Here is a 5,349-nt window from a genome sequence, read left to right on the forward strand (position 1 = left end):
GTGGATACAAAGTTCGCTCTGGTTGGACAAATATCAAGTATTTTATGAAAGATTTTGTGGTGTACCAAACTTGAATGACCAGAACTGTATGTGTCAGCTGCGTTTGAACCAACCACACGTTTCTCGAAGTACTGTCTTGTCAGCATTGGTTTTCTGCCCGAAGTGCATATGCGTTAGCGGTGCGGCAGCTTTGTAACCGGGCGGGCCCACGCAAGAGGAAGGAGATGGTAATATGAAGTATGAATGAAGGATATGTTGCCATCTAGCTCTGCTAAATGACAAATGCCAAAGAAGATCCTGACATGCATCCGGATAACAATATCGAAGAACTGTTGCACCCTCCCCCTCTCAAACGAAACCAACGGGAGTCATGTCGCGGAGTGGTAGTGATGAACTTGGGTGACTGGATGGATTCGGCCATCAACATTACCGTAATGTTGGGGGGAACGTCGAACGCGGCGGGCAAGGGCAAAGCGAAGGAGATCTCCACCGGTGCCGAGGAGAGCGAAGTGTTTTTCATTGACTAGACCGGCCAAGAAGAGGCGGAAACGCCTGAGCTGTTCGTGATGATGCAGTCGGCCTCGAGTTGGTTAAAGTGACCTGATGTTTAAGCAGAACTGAGGCAGATAGCGGAGAGGGATATTGGAAAGTGCTTTCCAAATGTTGGGTTCGTTGGAGGCCGTAGAGCAATTGCTGCATGAACACCGCGAAGTAGCAGAACCGAAAGCCGAGGAAGTGGGGCGGGCTGCTCAAGAGGAGCAGAGTAGATTACGCGGCATTGAAGAAGCAGTGCTGGCGCAGAGCGCTGAAATGCCCGGTGTTACGACGACGACTTGAAACTTTGAAGAGCTCGCGATAATAGTACTGCTGTTGTGAACGATATCGGCGAAGCGTTGGAATGGACGGTGTCATGAGTGACGTGAACCTCGTCGCCGAAGGCGATAAAGTGTGTGCCGGCGCAGGCGTTCGAAGCGAACGCGTATTCAGCGGGGTTTGGGAGAGCTTGACTACTTCAAGTGCCACAGCTTGTGAATCTTAAACGCCATGACCACGATGACGATGGTGGCTGCTGATGGGCGAGGGTTCACGCGCAACAGAGACCGTATGCGCGAAAGCAATCCAAGTTGAGTGCTTGATGTGCGACACGTCGACGCGAAGGCGAGACCTTCCTGGAGTACATTAACGTGGTCGTGTACTCGTTGTTGCGCCCAAACGCATGATGTCAACGAAATTGGCGGACTGGTTGGCCGGCGACAGTGGGGACCTTGGCCTGGTCTTTGCCTAATATTGAGTTGACCCGTCGTGCGATTTAGGGGGTCTGCTTGTTGTGCTTGTCTCGCGGATCGTAGTTCGCACAGGAAGCGGCGCGAGCGCGAGGTAAGGTTGTGCAGGCTTCAACTTCTGACAACCATTTTGTAAATGAACCATCTGCGACGGCAAGCTCTCTCTGTCCTTCGTCCATCGCGAGTGGACTTCAAGTGGTGCGGTCAAGTTCAACGTCAACGACGGCGGGGGTGATATAAAAAAGATTTTAAAATTAAAATATTTGCGCCGTCGACTCTGCGAGCAGGGGTGCTGGGAGCGTCACCCCTACCAAAGGGACAGACGCATAACTTGTTTGAGGAGTCGAGGCAGACAGGGAGACTTGACCCTAGACAGCGATCGACGGGGCTGGATTGCGACCGCGGGTATGGAACAATGAATGCAGAACTGACAGCGGTGGTGTCGGCTCAGGATCATCGTTCGGAACTACCGGTGTTTCGGTCTAAACGCGCTCTATTGTGGGCTGAGGCGATGAAGTGGAAGGAAAGCCTGGAAGAACGTCAGGCGGTGGCGCACTTTGTATTTCCGTCACCATGAGCCCAGGAACAGCAGCAGGAGGAAGAAGAAGATGACCAAGAGGAGAAGTTGAAGTCGACGCGGGAACAGACATGCCGCCTCCGTCGGGGCCCGACATCGTAGAGGGTGAGATAACGTTTCAGTTTGCCGACGTAGTACGTCGGGTGCACTTTCCAATCGTTGTGGAGCTCGTGTTTGTAGGAAAGTCTAACTCACGACATTGAGGATAGCGAACGGGCTGTGCCAAGTGGAACGTAGGTCGGCGTTCGTGCTGGCTCCAGAGGCCACACGAAAAGCTAGAGTCCTGAAAGGACCGAATTGTCGAGGAGGACGATATCGCTGACAGAAAATTTCTCTGAGTTGGAGCGATCATGGCTGTCGGATTGTGTGGCCTGTCTGTGCTGAGCAATCGCGAGGTTGTCCTTGATCTTTTGTAGCACAGATTTGCGATGGACAAGGAAGTCCGTCAGGTTCTTTTTTAAAGAATATTAGTTGTTTATGATAGGCCACAATATAACAGGGCACCGGGGGAGGTCGCGGGTTGCGGCTAGCGCTTCATTATTGTCGAAAGAGCAACGGGAAGCGTCCTCCCTGAAACCGGAGTCGAGAAGTTGAGGGATTTAAGGGTGCTGTAAATGGACAGCAGAGTGAGGAGAGAAATTCTGGTACGACTGGACGGACGAATTGTACGCCAATCCGGCGCGGAGTAGATGGGCTGTGCCACCGAATACAGGCGCAAAATGTCTTCGAGCGTGCGGTTGGCACGCTCAGACTGGCCCACGGAATCGGGGCGATTGGACGTAGACATGGCGAGGTCGGTGTCACAGAGCTCAAACAGAGCCGACCAGATGTGAGACGTGAAGCGGGAGGCCAAATCGACAAAGACATAATCAAAGTAAAGACATGCGGAAACCATGCCGCTGACAGACTCGTTGAAGGGACGGCCACGATGTATTTGGACGCCCTGTCGACACAAACCATGATACGCGTGTGGCCACGAATGTCTCGCGGGAGTCCAAATACAAAGTCATTCCTAACCGATGACTAAAGTTCATCTGGAATCGACAACGGGTGTATGGGAAGTCGTGGTCTTGACGCGTAGACACGCGTAGCAGCGGGTGATGTGTCGTACAACAGCTTGTATTGACGAGGCCACCAGTAAGAACGGGACAACGCAGCGCACATTTTGTCGCGGCCGAAGTGACTGCCAATGGGTGATTCTCGATACGCACACAAAAGGGAGGAACGAATCGCACACCCCCAGGGACAACAATGCGCGTAGGCGTGTCCTAGGCAGGCTAATGGAAGAGTAGTCCATCACGAACAGGGTAACGATGATGCAAGGACGGTGAGCGCCGAAGCGTTGGATGATCGGGACGGTGAGGGCAATGAACACCGCCGAGCAAGCCGAGTCGAGGGAGTGCAGCTCGGACGCGATCATGGAGATTGGAATGGACAAACCGATCGAGGCAAGGTCGATTGACGCAGAGTAATCCGGACGCCGAGAGAGCGCGTCAACCAGGGCTTTGTCCTTGCCCCGTTTGTATTGAACTGAGACGTATTATTCGTCGAAGAAGCAAAGACAGCGAGTCATGCGAGCTGACATCTGAGGCATGTTGACGGCAGTCCGCAACGACGCGTGGTCGGGATAAACGATGAAGGGTCCGCGCCGATGAGGTAGACGCGGAAGTTGGTGAATACGCACTGATCGAGAGGAGCTCGAGATCGTGGATGGGGCACGAACGCTCGGCGATGTGGAGCTGGCGGCTTTGAAAGGACACGGGGCGCCAGCGACCATCTGCATTAGGATGCATCAAGCAACAGCCGATGACACATTGGGAAGCGTCATAAATGACGCTGAATGCCTTGCAAAAGACTTGGAGCGACTGTTCCGGGCGCTCTTGATGCTGGATTTGAGGGCGGCTAAGGCAGACTGATATTCGCTCTACAAACCCAAGGCGCGTCTTTGACGAGCAACCGAAAGAGACGTCGCGCGATGTCGGCGAAACAGCGAGAGTATTTGTGGAGGTAGGCGGCCAAGCCAATCCATCGGCGAAGTCCGGAGACCGAGGAAGGAGGAAGGGACTGGCCAGTCGACGATGGTCTTGACTTTGTCGTGATTAGCCCGACACCCGGGAATGCCGACGACGTCTCAAAGGAACTGTCCATCCATGTCTTCGACTGTATTGCGTAGCAGTGACCGTATGGAAACGTTGGGAACACTTGCTGTTCAATGAGGCCTCCTTGCTCACCCTTGATGACGAACATGGTAGTCAACCTCTTTCCGTCCAGACGAAGGCAAAGATAGCCGTTATTCTGCACGAGTGCTTCTTGCCTGCTGTCGGCTTTGCGTTGCCTCCTCGACGGGACAAAATGTATCGGGGCGGCAAATGGTACTGGATTCCGGTTTCGTCCACATGTAAACACATGTGTACGAACCATAGTCGTTGTGAAATCGAGCTACAAATACATCTCAAGTGCTCTATAGGTGCATGACGAACTTCTTCGATCTGCAGGCTTGCTGGTGTGGCGTAGCTGTTTCGGCGGAAGAACTCTTGCAAGAGCTTGAGACGGTGGCCCTACTCGAGTCCTGCTTTTGTCAGACTATGTATTGGGAGAACCAGAACGAGAAACATTTCGCTCTCCTCGCCACCGGTGGAGATCTCCTTCGCTTTGCGCTTGCCCGCCTCGTTCGACGTTCCCCCCAACATTACGGTAGTGTTGATGGCCGAATCCATCAAGTAACCCAAGTCCATCACTACCACTCCGCGACATGACTCCCGTCGGTTTCGTTTGAAGGGGGAGGGTGTAACAGTTCTTCGGCATTGTTATCCGCAGCAGTGGCGACCAAACCGTTTTTGTGCTGTTTGCAGTATGCCTCAAATTGGCATTGGTATGTTGCACAGGTTCTGCGTGTTGACGCTCCATGGAAGGAGTCTTGAATGGTCTGCTTGCTCGGTGCGCCCTCCATCATTTTTGAATCTGGAGCGCAGTTGAAACTGCTTATGGCTTTGTCCAATCACAGCATGTACATGTTAAATGCTAAGGATATGTTTCGACTCCGACGATATCCTCGTCCAATAGTAAACTGAGAAATTCTTTTGACCAATGTGAAGCGACAAAACCTGTCGGATGACCAATCGAGCTGCAGAAAATTGTTGGATATTTGTCGTGGGTGAAGTATGTGTTATTTTGGAGTTGAATACAAAAATCAAACATACTTTTAATCAAGTGAAAAGGTACCTGACAATTTTGTGGAACGAAGTATTATTGCTGAAGTTGCCATCGATTGGCTAAAATACCTTGTGTGTCTGTCAAAACTTCGACGAGCCTCGACTTACTGTATGTCCGCCACAACGAAATTGTTGAATGAGTAAATAAACCCACCCCACAAGGAAGCCAACTATTGAAATAATTTTCTATACAAACGGTAGGTTATCTGTATAATTGATATCAATATTCCAATCCAACTCAACAAAATGTGGAATTAATTTTTACACGTAACCAAAA

Source organism: Aphanomyces invadans (genome assembly GCF_000520115.1).
Source record: "Aphanomyces invadans strain NJM9701 unplaced genomic scaffold supercont1.18, whole genome shotgun sequence".
Lineage (NCBI taxonomy): Eukaryota > Oomycota > Saprolegniomycetes > Saprolegniales > Verrucalvaceae > Aphanomyces > Aphanomyces invadans.